This window comes from Helianthus annuus, chromosome 2, assembly GCF_002127325.2.
Source record: "Helianthus annuus cultivar XRQ/B chromosome 2, HanXRQr2.0-SUNRISE, whole genome shotgun sequence".
Lineage (NCBI taxonomy): Eukaryota > Viridiplantae > Streptophyta > Magnoliopsida > Asterales > Asteraceae > Helianthus > Helianthus annuus.
The window spans coordinates 102,088,639-102,103,190 of record NC_035434.2 but is presented as its reverse complement, the minus strand read 5'-3'; the positions used below and the strand labels follow the sequence as shown (position 1 = coordinate 102,103,190).

The window sequence follows — 14,552 nt, the reverse complement described above, 5'->3', positions numbered from 1 at the left end:
TAAGAAACATTTTTATTTTGACCCGTTTGACCATCATCAACCTCCTCATCACTAACATCTTCCACCACCCCTTCAACAAACTGGGGTGGTGGTAACTTGACACCATTATGAATGACTCGACCACTATGTAAAGAGATTTTATTAATGGATACCTCACATGCGTTTTTTCTGTCGAACCTTAATGTTTCGGATTGATGGTGGTGTCTGATGTGCATAAAATACAACATATAAATTATATCAAATACGACATAAAATCAATCCTTTTTCAGTACTAATGTTAGAAAAGCTTGTTTTTGTGTTCGTTTTTAATTTACAGGGTCAAAAGAGCTTAAACGTGCAAAAGGAGCAAAATAACAGCAAAACCAACATAAATACAAAGAAGGAGGATTGACACAATTCGCCAAGCTCCAATCCACATCCAAACCAACAAAATAGCAAGATCATAAGACCTGACACGGGGCCATACCCACCAGGCACGGGCCGTGTCCAAGACTGGATTCTCTGTAGAAGAAAAGACAACAGCAAAGGACAAATTAGACAACCAACACGGGGCCGTGCTAAGGCTACACGGGGCATGGTCAACTCTAAGATTCACAGTATCTGAGATCGTACAGCAAGTACTTTGGCCATGGGTCGTGCCGTTGACACACGGTGTTGTGTTAGTACAAGACCTGACACTGCAGTTAATGAGGAAGAGAGAGAGAGAGAGAGAGAGAGAGAGAGATGGCCACATGGCCGTGCCAGGCGGGCACGGGCCGTGGTGAACGTCTGTCTTAAGCTATAAATAGGGGTGCTTGGTTCCATTCCAATCCATCCCTTGGCAAACCACTTCTCTCATACTTGCCACCATTCCACCACCCTACAACACCATCATCCACCACCAACATCCATCTTCGATCATTTAGAGTGTGTAGTAGTCTCGAGATCCAAGATCAATCGTCAGAGTTCATGTCAAACAAAGGCCATGCTTGGCTAAACTCTCACATCACTTGGTGAAGACAAATCTTTTATGTATTACTTTTTGATTTCCAATCTTTGCCTCCTTTTTAATTGGGTATGTATTAATGTCTTTACTAACTTGTTTTTTATATAAAAGGCGAATTTATCTAACCATTCTTTATATGTTGTTGATTCACATATTTGTCACACTCCAACCGATGACGGAAACATCGGGGCGCGGCACTGAGCGAAACAGATTGTCCATGAGTTTCCATAACAACTACGATTACCAATTATTTAAGCATCACGTCCCATACCATGACATAACAAGTAGCATAATTATTACAGACAATTCCAAGACAAATAATTCTGTTTCGACAACTCAAATATAAATAAATTGTTCGTTGGTTTCTAGACTCCATCCTACTAGATTCCACAAAAGCAGATAAAGCACATCATCCTAGGCACCTGTCACATACGTTAAAATAGAGGTCAATACATATAGTGTAAAGGTGAGCATACAAGTTTAACAGTATAATAGAGTTCGAAATCTTTTACGCGTAACCAACATGTAACATGTACAAAGTGAAGGCAAGTAGGTTATCGACAGAGAAATATGCACAGACGTGACTACGAGTTGTAGAATGAACAACACATATCCCTACTGGGACACGTGAAGGAAAGCCCTTAACAACCCCTGTCCATGATAGGTGCTGAGTCCAAACTAAAGTACTATCGTTGCTAAGGTGTCAGGCAACAATCACTTTGTTAACATAACATACAAGCGTTCATCGAATAACATGTAGCATGCAATAACGGCAGCGTATAAATAGTGTTTGCGTTGTGTGTCGATTTTGATTTAGAATAAGTAACGTATGTAACACCCAAAAGTGCGTAAAGCAAAAAAGGTTCGAGTATACTCATAGATAGCGTTTACGTTAATAAACACTGTCTTGGATTGAAGGGAGTGCTGAGAAATTTGCCTGAACAGTTAACGATAGCATAAACGATGAGCGGTGCGTTAAACGGTGAAAAGGACTAAGTGTCAGATGGTAATCCGATCAGATGGCTATCCGATCAGTTGTCCATTCGATCGGATGTCGATCCGCTCGGATGGTCACCCGATCGGATGGCCATTTGATTGGATTGACATTCGTTTGGTAAAGATGTGTTTGTGTATGATGGCTTTGAAGTTTTTGTTGTAGCATTTTGAAAACAGAGAAGTATCTCTACCCTTCAGGTCGATCGATCGAACGGTCACTCGATCCGATAGCGATCCGATTGGTAGGACACTTAGTGAGAACAAGTTCACAGAAGGATTGTCACTCGATCGGATAGTCTACCGATGGGATGGTAATCCGTTAGAACTGACTATGCATTGATCATGTTGAAAATTGTTTAAGTGTTTGAAGACTAAGTTGCAATCCGGTCGGATTGCGGTTCGATCGGATGGCAATCCGATCGGACGGCGATCCGTCCCGCGATCTGATCTTTCTGCAAACTCGAAAGTTGTTAAGTTTTGAAGGTTTTGTGGTTTGATCAAGACGGTGTGACAACGTGCTAGACAACAGAAACCCCATCAGGACCCAAGTTATCCGATTGAACAGGAATCACCCAAATCCGATTAGTTACTGGTTCATGACGGTTGTTCATGTTTAACCCGAAATCGGTTGTCTCTTTGATAGAAACCAGACCTTGAACCAACACATCACTAAGAAAGAGTAGAAGGTAAGTACAAGCTCCAATTCGATCGGTTTTGAGTGCATTGAGTGTAAAAGATTTGAAAGAAAGTTAGAAAACCATCTTTCAATCCTTTTAACCATGAATGTGTGTAGATCTATGTGAAAACATTGTTTAATCATGTGGAAATCCTTCAGATCTGGGTTGTTCTTGGTGGAATGAGGCCAAAACTTGAAGTTCATAAGAACTCCATGATGACATCATCCTTAAACACCTCAAATCCACTGATTTCATGGTTAAAAGTTAAGATTTAAAAGAGAAAATGATGAAGAAGTGTGTGTACATCATAGAAGTATAAGATTTAGGTTGAAAACTTACAAGAATCGCGAGAAATCGAGAGAAAGAAGGTCTGGAACGCTGCTGGTCGAATGAGGAAGCTGTCACATCAAGTGATGTGACAGGAAGGGTATTTATAGGTTGCCAAATAGGGAAAGTGCAAAGGTGTCAGATAGGCCACCGATCGGATGGTGCTTCGATCGGATGGCAATCTGATCGGATGGCAATCCGATCGGATGGCCATTCGATCGATCGACCATTCGACCGTGGTTGTCTGACGAGTTGAGTTTCGGCGTTTCGTTTCGCGTGTTGGGTTTTGTGATGCGTTTGAACGAGTTTCGATTAAGCGATGCGATAGATTGATAATGAACACACAAATACTATATCTAACATACAATCATTATAAATAACTTTTGTTTAGCGGTTGCGATTAAGTTGCGTTGCGATAGAGTTGCGATTTGCGTATCGATTAATCCACCACAAACATAAAGTAAACATGCACAAGTAACACATAGGTAACACACACACGTAAAACAATATTCAGAATCTACTAATCAGACTGCGAGCGTGATAGCGATACGATTAGCGATTAAACGATAAAACATGCGATAAACATCGATTAAATCTGGATTATTAATAAATACTCCACATAATACAACTAAAGCGATTAAATAAAAGATTTGATTATGTCACACCCCAAAAACGTCGCAGTGGAATATTAAGCGTAGTGGTGACAGAAGTTGGTGCCCATTTCTTTCTTGATGTTTGATGCATTATAGTGTTGGACATTATTACTAATTTAAAACATAAATTTTAAACTTAACTTCCCAAAACACGACATAAACATGACATAATAACGTTGTCTTTGATCCTCACGGATCTTATTACATTGTCCCAGAAAGTTTAAAGGTTAGTCCAACATTTTTAAGAGACAAAACATGCATCAACAAACACAAGATACGCCATAGTTCCCGAAGCCGAACTCAAGTACCTGTAGAACACGTTAAAATCAAATGTCAACACAAAGGAAGGTGAGTTCACATATTCACATACAAACAATTCATTCCAAAGGAAAACTTTCTGATTATGTGTTTATTAGAAAACATCCATATAATTTTTAGAAAGTCCGTTTTACTTCCTTAATAAAATCTATGGGTCCTCCGTCGCGGTTCCAAAAACCCGACAATATAGCTCTTACCCAGGTTTTGTATATTAAATTCATAGCGTCAATTTTCAGACTCGTATGTTAGCTAGACAATACGAACTATATATTTACTATGCACGGATAATCAATGCTAGACAATAAATAGAATATCAATTCGTCGTTTGACTTGACACGGAGCGACCGGTCACGACGGGGTTGTCAAACCGATAGATCTACCAACAATTCCTCGTGTGCAATACTTAACTGATTAATCGACATCATGGGCGCAGGGTCCATTTTGAGACCAATATGATGTCTGCCTCACGTACAATATATATATATATCCTACTAATATGACAAATTTAATACACGAAGTTGTACGAATCCCCTGAATCCCCTTCCCTTGAGACCAGGCCGGCATCCGTCCCAACTTTACGGTCTGTTTCGCCTCGGAAACACCGTACCAACCCAATTTCCTCCAAACATTCATTCATCAAAAACGTTTATCTCGAAACGTATGATTTATCAAACTCCATTTATTTTCAACGAAAATATATACTTTATATTAAAAGGTATGTTTTTATCCAAAAACATTCTTAAACCCTTTTATTGGCGTGTTCTAGCCCCAAAATATATACAAAGCAGTAAAAAGAGGGGTTTAGTGACACTCACCTTTGGGTGCGTATTTTAAATAGCGCAATCCCAGAGATTGATTACTACACGTCCTATTATATATATATAGGAACAATTTTAAATCAATATTTATAACACAAAAATCCTTTGAGATTTTCACATAAAGTTATCATTCTTGATTATGTTGGCATGTTAATATATATATATATATATATATATATATATATATATATATATATAGGGAGAGGATCATGAGAAAACTAAATATAAATGAGAAAACTAGAAAACTAACTAAAATCCACTAAAAAGGAGGGGGAGGGAGACTTTTATTGAAGGAGGGTGGACTTTTAATGAAGGAGGGGTAAAATTGGAAAAAAAAATATATAACTTTTCAAACATTTCCCATTTCTCCATACGTTATCATTTTAAAACAAAAATGGCACCATAAGATCACAAATTTTCTTATCTTTCATTCAAGTATATTCGAGCATAATTTTATGACATAAAAAAAGATTTATGGTGTCGTCTTGTTTTCAACACTATTATTATAGTAGTGCACTTGTGCAATATAACATGTAGTATAATTGCATTACATGCTTAAAATTAGCTTTTTGAGTCTAGTTTAGCTTTTAGGGTTAGTTTTTTTGGAGGTTTAGGATTAGGATTAGGTTTTTGGGTGTGGGGGGGGGGGGGGTTTAGGTTTTTTTTTTTTTGGGGGGGGGGGTGGGGTGGGGGGTTTAGGTTTTTTTCGGGTTTATGTTTAGGGTTTAGTTTTAGGTTTTTTTTTGGGGGGGGGGGGGGTGGGGGGGGTTTAGGTTTTTGGGGGGTGGGGGGAGGGGGGTTTAGGTTTTTTTTGGTGGGGGGTGGGGTGGGGGGTTTAGGTTTTTTTCAGGTTTATGTTTAGGGTTTAGTTTTAGGTTTTTTGGGGGTGGGGGTGGGGGGTTTAGGTTTTTGGGGGGTGGGGGGGTTAGGCTTTTGGTGGGAGGGTGAATTTAGGTTTTTGGGGGGTGGGGGGTGGGTTAAGTGGTTTAGGCTTTCCGTATTAGTGCACATGTGCAGTACAACAATTTTGTTTTTTTTTTAAATTTTTTTTCCATACATAAAAAGTAGCGATTTTTCTTTAAAAAATTGTAAAAAAAAAAAAATTGGTATTTTTTTAGGTTTTTTTAGTTAGTTTTTTGGTTTTCTCATTTAAACTAGTTTTCTCATGATCCATCCCCTATATATATATATATATATATATATATATATATATATATATATATATATATATATATATATATATATATATATATATATATATATATATACTAGCCATTTACCCGCGCGATGCAGCGGGAGTAGCGATTTACAATAGGATACTCGTTTAGCGTTAGTTTATCAGTCGTCTCACAACATGAAGATCTCGATCAATTTTTTCCATATCGTCAAGTATGGTTTAGTTCAGAACGTAAAAGTGAAAGCGACCAAGTCATGATCCCACTCGCAATTCAGATTAACCATTTCGAATGTGGAGGAGTGGCGGTGGCCGTATCAATATCACACAAGGTAGTATATAACATTGAAAACCTGTTAAGGGTGTCCGAGGCGCCATCAAATTGAGGAGTAAAAATGCATCATTATAAATTCATTAGCATTTAGTTAATAAGATCCCTATAACACACCAACCGAAACATTCAACATTTAAGAAAGCAACACTCAAGCCTGACTAAGACAACAAACTTAACCTAAGACATACACATATACCCACATCACATATCATTTCATGCTTCTTCCTCGTACTCGCCACCATCATCTTCCTCGTACTCACCTTCGTCATCAGCAGTAGCATCTTGATACTGTTGATACTCTGAAACCAGATCATTTATGTTACTTTCGGCTTCAGCGAACTCCATTTCATCCATTCCTTCACCCGTGTACCAATGCAAGAAAGCCTTCCTTCTAAACATAGGCATAAAATGCTCGCTCACACGCCTAAACATTTCCTGATCGACGTTGAGTTTCCAATAAACGTGGACGCCATTTTCAGACCAGTCGGTGGAATGTCATAGACGGTTCCACTTCCTTTGTGCTTATTTTACCACGGAACATGGCTGAGGCGGTGAGGTAGCGCCCGTGTCGGGATGGAAGGGATCAATTTCCACTTTTGAAGTCTTTTATAGAAGCTGGATTTTTTGGAAACAACAAAAAACACTGCACCCATAAATAATAACGATAATATTCGTATTAGCTCGAATAGTTATCATACGAAGTCTCTTACAAGTCGGTTTAAGCAGAATCATCAGAGGAGTAAAAATGCATCGTTATAAATCTCATGGTTAACATTGAACAAGAAACAAATCATGTAAAACTGCATCATAGATTAAGGTGGTATAACTTAACCCATGTATCATGAAATCAACAAAAAGAAATTAGCTTTGAACATTAGTGTTCGGCTAACCAAATCTATTCATTTTTCTAACTTAGACGTGAAAGAAAGCAATTTTAACCAACCCGACCCGACCCGAAACCCGTTCTGACCCGGACCTGTTTCGATCCGAACCCGTTCCGACCCAAACCCGTTTCGACCCGAACCAAAACAACCCTTTTTTGTAATTGGCCCGTTTTGACCCGAACCCGTTTTGACCCATGACCCGAACCGACCTGTTTGCCAAGTCTATCTGTACGTGATAACTGATAAGTAATGTTGAGTATGCAATATGCATCATAGAAATTGTTTATTCAAAACTGCTTTATTCAAAAATTCAAGCAGATAAAGCAAATTTAGTTAAAAGAAATCCCAAAAAAACTCCCCAAGTATCCATCAAAACAAGAACAAAATAAAAGATCACTAAACTCCTTTTATAACTTTGAATTCATAAAAAACGATCAACACAATAGTATTACACTACTGAACGCACGTCCAATAGTTTAACAGTTTATAGATCAAATAAATATTAGCAAAATAGAAAAATTCGGTTTACAAGTTGAGTAATTATAGAAGAATTACAAATATAAAAAAACTGATGCTTACCAGACAGACCACCTTGGTACCCACGACCGCCATACCTACCACGAAGCCTGTCATCGGGGAAGCCAGGCCTGCCACCCATATCACGATCATAACCACCAGGGTAATCATATCCAAACCTGTATCAACAATAGCTGACATTATAAAAACAAACAAAACATTGTTGTTGCAATGATTTTTTTATCAAAAAGCTGTTGACTTGAAAAAATATAACATGAATATTAGCTTTACCAGAAAAATAGTACACCCTAACTTACAAATGCCAACTATAACAACCTTCATATTGTTGATAACATTCAAGTTTCATTCCACACTTTTAGAGCCGCATTCAATCAAATCAAAAAACTTAATATTACACCGTCTGCTTTGATTCAGGCGAATAACCGTCTCCGGTCTCCCTGTTTCTAAACATTACCAGTGCCTCCTCTTTCAACTTCGAGTCTCCCCTTCAATTAATACTCCTCCCCTTCCAAATTATAAAAGCACTTTCCTATGTACTTAAATGATTAGACCAGGAAAGTGCTCCTGTAATTTAGAACGGATGGAGTAAAACTCTCTCTCAAAATCAATCATATAGAACAGATGGAATGCAACACTCACTCACAATCAAGTATTTGGTCAAGTATTTGGAATAGTAGAAGTAATACCCTCGCTCAAAATCAACTATATAGAACTGGTGAATGAATACTCTCAGTCTCATACTTACTCATAATCTACTAACTCACAATCTTCCTGCATCTCTTCACAAAGGTAGCAGACCATTCAAACAATCCCATTATACTCCCCGATAGAAGCTCAAACCTTTTCAAGCCAATGCCACTAAAAAACAAAACAAATGTACCAGCACATATAAAACATCATATCAAATCTGAAAAATACAAAAAAAAAATCAGCAAGGTTCTAGTTTTGGACAGAACCGGGCCACAAACCAGACAAAATGAAATCAGTCACATAAATTGCATGACCTCGAAACATATAAAAACATACAGTTGATAAATTTACAGCGTTGGTGTTTGGTTGGAATAATATGGTCTCCTTTGGCTTTTAAAAAAAAGGTTGGTTAAGTGACGGGTCAGAACCACTTCGGGTTAAATGTGTAGTGTTTAATGTGGTTCAAACGGGTTGTAGAAAAGGCAACTGTTCTTTTACAAAGTCAAAACCAGTAGGGCTGTAGAGAAGAGAAACCACTCCACATTAACAAAAAAACGATTTCCTCTCATCATGTACAGGCTCTTCTTTACCTGCAAAATATTTGTAATCGTCTATCAACAACTTATAATATACCAAATTATTTTCTTGATAATTCTAACCCTTTTGCCCATTTAACATGTTTAGAATTCAAAGCAACTCAAATTGACCCATGGATTTAAATTCACTTACAGGCACATTGAAACTTATATCGACACCAGCATTATATAACAGTTCTTTCATGGCTACCCTCATGCATCCGACTTTTTTCTATAGGGTTTTTTCCTGTGTTTTATCTTTTTTCTGCTAGGTGATGAAATAAAACTCCTGTAATCAAGCATCAAAGATTCCATCAGTGTAGAATTGAAACAATAAAAGAAATATTAATTTTGTTATTTACAATTTCAGCGATAATTCCACTGACAAAGCACAAATTAAGAACCCTAGTTGTTTCTTGTTCTCATCTGAAAACTATGTTCTTCCAATCCAAAAAATTTTCAAAACAAGCGTTTAACAACTACAAAATACAAGTTAAAACCTAAAAATCATGAAACCGAAACAAATTTGCCCTAATTTGTGCATACCTGGTGAGACCTAACGGCGAAGCGAGCAACAACGCCGGTCGCCGGAGTATCAGCGGCGGAAATTTCAAGCAGCTCAACAGATATGGGAGGAAGTGTGCGGATTACTCTTGATGGATCTGGATTTTTGTCTATGAGAAGTATAAATGGTTGAGCGGATTACTCTAGATAGATCTGAATTTTGTCTCTGAGAAGGATTAATGGTTTCTTGAGAGAAAATGGGTGGCCAGATTTGATTTCTAATTCAAAATTTGAAATTGTATAGAGAAAGGAATACTTAGCGATAGGTTTTTGGAAGCTTTTGGTGTCAGAGGGAGTTCAAAATTTGAATAAACAAGATCTGGCCGCCCAAATTTTGTTTGGCCGCTCAAATTTTTGTTGCTTTATCAGATTCAACATTTGTGCTTAAGGTGGTTGTACAATATGCTTTAAAGGCTTGTAAAGTGGCAAATGACCATTTCTGCCCTTCCTATATGCTTATTAATATAGTATAGATATATATATTTTATGATTTTGTGACTTGAACGATTTTATTGGTGACCATTATTGTGTAAATCCGTTAACTCTCCCGTTTATACGCAATATATCTACGATTTGCGCGTCGTAATATATATACATAAATGTTCACATAATATAACACTGTAACACACGTAATCTCGTTAACTTATCTATTTTGTCATTTTTAAAGCAAATATACATAAAATATCTCATATGTATCAAATTTCATGCTCGACAAACAAGTTACACATTTAACGCGATTTTTACCGTTTCTACCGCACAAAACGCACAAATATACATGCATAATCCGAATCTTTAAAATCATGTTAAAACTTAACATATTTTCACATTCTCATGTTTAAATTACATAACACATTTTAACACATAAGGTTCACCCAAGATTTTACCCATACTAGTGTACATTGAAAAATGCGTATTTTAGCGAAAGTCACGTATGACTAACCAAACACCAAGTAAACTTAAAATTAGTTATAATACTTATTTTTAAACTAAAAACATCAGTTTACTTACTGATCTAAATCAGTTTTGTAAAAATCACTCGAAAAACCGATTTTTGACCGTTTTAACGCATAGTTTTGCGTTAAACGTTACTATAATCATCCCAACTTGAAACGACTTGATGTTTTAACAAAATACATGTTATTTACTAATTGGTTTTAATCAGATTAGTGCAGTTTTTGTGTAAGTCACATAAATCATGCGATTTCACGTATTTTACAACTTTTAATGCACCAAGTACAACATGCAAAGCTAGCAAACATCATGACAAAGTTATATGTCATTAAACACTTTAAAATAACTTTATTTTAGTGTTTATAATCTGCTTATAACTGATTTTTACTAAATCATACTCAAATCACCTTTTTATGATCACATATCATCATGCAAGATCTAGTTAGTGCATCTAATGCATCCACAACATGTTCTAATCATTTTGTATGAACTTGAATGCACTTAGATCTTCATTTATTTCATGTTTCTCTTACTCAAACATTCCAACATTCTTATGATCATCATACAATCATTTCTTATAAATGCAACACATACACCTTCTTACATATTTAAATCTTTTGATCATCAAAATTTACATGCATGTGTACATATACATATATACATACACGACACATATACACACATGCATAAACTTCCAATGTTTTACTTTTTAACATATTTATTTCAAATCATAGAAACCTTTTTAAGAACATTGTTTTATGACATCTTTTCAACACATGCATGAACCCATCTTTCAAAGATCAACTCAAATTAATCAAGAACATGAAATCAAAACACAACTAAATACACACACCCTTACAACTTTCGGCCATACATACACACATAAGTACACTCACTTTTACTTTGATTAAAATCTCATTCATTGTTTGTGTGACACCTGTGTCACTTCAACCATCATCTGTTCATCTGTTCTAGGATGATTGATTGTTTGTGTGACACCAGGCCATAAATTTCAAAACCGCTTTGAAAACTAATCATCTGTTCTAGGATGATTGATTACTAGGTTTTGAACCCTCTAAGTTTTCAAAATCTCATCAAAGTTTGGGCCTTATAATGTGAACACGTGCAAACTGGAAGGGTGAATGCCTTTACTCTGAGTTTTCTGTCTAAGGCTAGAGTGTTCGTACAAATCCGCAGAATCGGACCAGTCACTCTTACCTGGGAGCTCGAGTGTTCACTTATAGGCGAGCATGTCTTCAGTGATACATTAATATGACCCGTTTACTTTGATTCGTCACCATCTCATTTGTTTGCCTTAGGTAACAAACAAATGATAGCAATTTTTATGCGTTGCCATTCTGTTTTGATTATCCGATAACCTTTCACTTGTTTCTTCCTATGTCTTTCATTCTCTCCTAGAATGTCTCTTTATCTCAGCAACGGTCGGATGTCCGAGCAAACAGCCAAATTTGCCCAGCAAATAGGCGAAGTAATTCTGAAGTCCGTGGATTTAGGTATTGCCATGTCTCGTCTCAAAAATTGTGACACCTGTGTCGCCGCGACCCTCAAACAAATATCAAGCCGATGAAGTATTGTATTTCATGCTTGGGATCTTGTATAAATATGTGTATCTTTTGCACATATCAATTCTTGTTCAATTTCAAACTTTACATCGCTTTCTGGAGAATTATACGCAAACTGGCACGTAAACGTACTCAGTTTAATGCGACAAATACTCCGGAACATCAACACATACTCAACATACCTTAAATAACCTTTACATAACTTAGAAATAAGTTTTGAAGGCTTTGGTATGGCAAAAACAAGTTAATTCGCTTACAGGGACTAAACTTGACAAACTGCGAAAGTATGCCAATTTGAACTGTAACAGACATTCCGGAACATGTCCATAAGTTAAACATACCATAAATATCCTTTACATAGCTTAGAAATAGGCTTTGAGGTGCTTGGTGTGTTAAAACAAACTTTTGGATCATTCAGGGACTAAAAGTGTCAAAAAGTGCATAAGTTCGCACTTTCACGCATAACTTACGTTCTGAATACATCCGGACATCCCAAAATTTATGTAAACATCCTTATATTATGCCTTAGTGTATGGCATGAGAAAAATCCATTCGTCGCGCAATTTGGATCGTCTTTCGCGCTTATGCGCATTCCGTCGTAATTAACCGAACATCGCGACCGTACGACCAAACGAACCGACATCCGAGATATTTTTGAGCACATTTTAAGTTCCCTATATTTTAACTTCATTTAGAGCTTTGAAATGGGGTTAACGGGGCTTAAACATGTCAAAAATGCATCAAATACCAAGTTTTGGCACAACAGGGACCAAAACTTTAAATCTGCCAAGCTAGGGGCTTACGGACCGTAAGCCAAAACCCATACGGTCCGTAAGGCCTCCCCAGAACAGCAGATTCAACATTTAATGCTGTTGCCTCTTCAAGTAGTGAAAGATCAAAGCTCCATTGTCTCTTCCAGCCAATAAGGGGCAAGAACAGAGGTACCACAACATTGTGACAAGTGTACGGGCGAGAACGTGGCACGTTATTCAAGAAACGATCCTAATGGTTTTGCTTTTCGTATAACTACCACCCCCTATTTTGCTAAAAACTCACACAATCTGATCTAAAGGCTCTAAGTTGGAACCATTGTTTCATACCTGAGCCATTTTGATCTAGATTAGCATTCGGGGACCCTCCGTAAGTATTCTTTCATTCTTTTATTCGCTTTTCGAGTCCGAAAGTCAACATTTTGTTGGCTTTCTGCGTTGACCAGCCTATGGTCAACACGAAGTTCGTTGGAACTTCATAACGTGAGCGTGATCACGATGGTTATAGTCCGTAGTGACTATACCTACTGATTACCACGTTATCTAGGCTCAATGATGAGTCGTAGTTTCGGCCAAAATGCGCATTTTTGCGTATTTTGTAACCAAACTACTCATGGGCATCAAAGCCGTTTGTTTTGATGCCAAACCTATTTTCTAAACTTAGTTAAGCATGTTCTAACATGCATAGCTCGTCACTTTTAGTATAGTGCTTATATAGGGTCGTAAGGTAAGCGATCTAAACCATCGCTTATACTTTCGAACCCGACCCATTTGGTCGATCGTTAGGATCCGACCAAACACATTAGGTAACCATAGCTATAACCTTCCGAGGTTATACCTTGTGGTCACGATGCTAGGCGTTCCAAACGCGTTATACGCGAACGACGCGTTAAGGTCACGATGCTAGTACATTGTTTCACATTGCATTTATGTTGCATATGCTCATCCAGCATATGAACACATTATACTACATTTTGAACCGTTGTAACCATTTGACTATGTGAACCGTCTTAACCCTTCGATTATATGAACCGTTTGTAACCATTGAACCGTGTAAACCAGTTGTATCCGTTGACATGACTTACAGTTGACAATAGACATTTGACTATACATAAACATTTCTACCGTTGTTAAACATTTCATCTTGATGGTTTGGTTTGAGTAAGTGATTTAAGTAACGAGGCGTGTGTAAAATGATACAAGCATGGTGGATACGCCGCTGGTACTTCCTATATATAAGTGTTTGTATGGTATTACATATCGTAGCGTTATTTAAATCATTTCAATTTGATACATAGAACATTTTATACAAATAACACGCTTTTCACAAGACACTGAATGACAAACAACATATCTTATACAAACTCATTTTTACATGGTTATTCAGGTAACCATGCATTGTTCTCTTATTTATACATATCATCTGATCTTACCGTTTTTCAAATGATTTACAAGACAAAGCAAATTACAAGGTTCATGAATAAACAATTTCTCAAACATAAGTCATGAATTCCGTTTTCACAAAACCAATGTATTTCACAGGCATTTTTATGCTGACGTACCTTGTCACACCCCCAAAATCCACACGCGGAGTATCACCGCTTGGAGGCGTGACATGACCAGGATCCTAACCACCAATCATATTGAACATGTAATATAGTTAAGTATAGCGGAAGCATTTTAAGTAACCCAAACAATAGCATGCATGATTTATCA

General features: G+C 37.1%; 1 long non-coding RNA gene across 4 annotated transcripts; it reads right to left on the bottom strand.

Moving 5' to 3' along the window:
- Positions 1-6,711: 6,711 nt before the first annotated feature.
- LOC110915998 lies at positions 6,712-9,829 on the bottom strand. 4 transcript variants are annotated; one of them, XR_004872623.1, is made up of 5 exons: positions 9,515-9,828; positions 9,123-9,257; positions 7,974-8,983; positions 7,746-7,861; positions 6,712-6,925 (listed from the first exon to the last, which is right to left on the bottom strand). It is a non-coding gene; the product is annotated as an uncharacterized LOC110915998 (long non-coding RNA). The 4 variants fall into 4 exon arrangements; XR_002579415.2 differs by having other exon boundaries at positions 8,000-8,983; positions 9,515-9,826; XR_004872621.1 differs by having other exon boundaries at positions 7,746-8,983; positions 9,515-9,829.
- Positions 9,830-14,552: the final 4,723 nt, after the last annotated feature.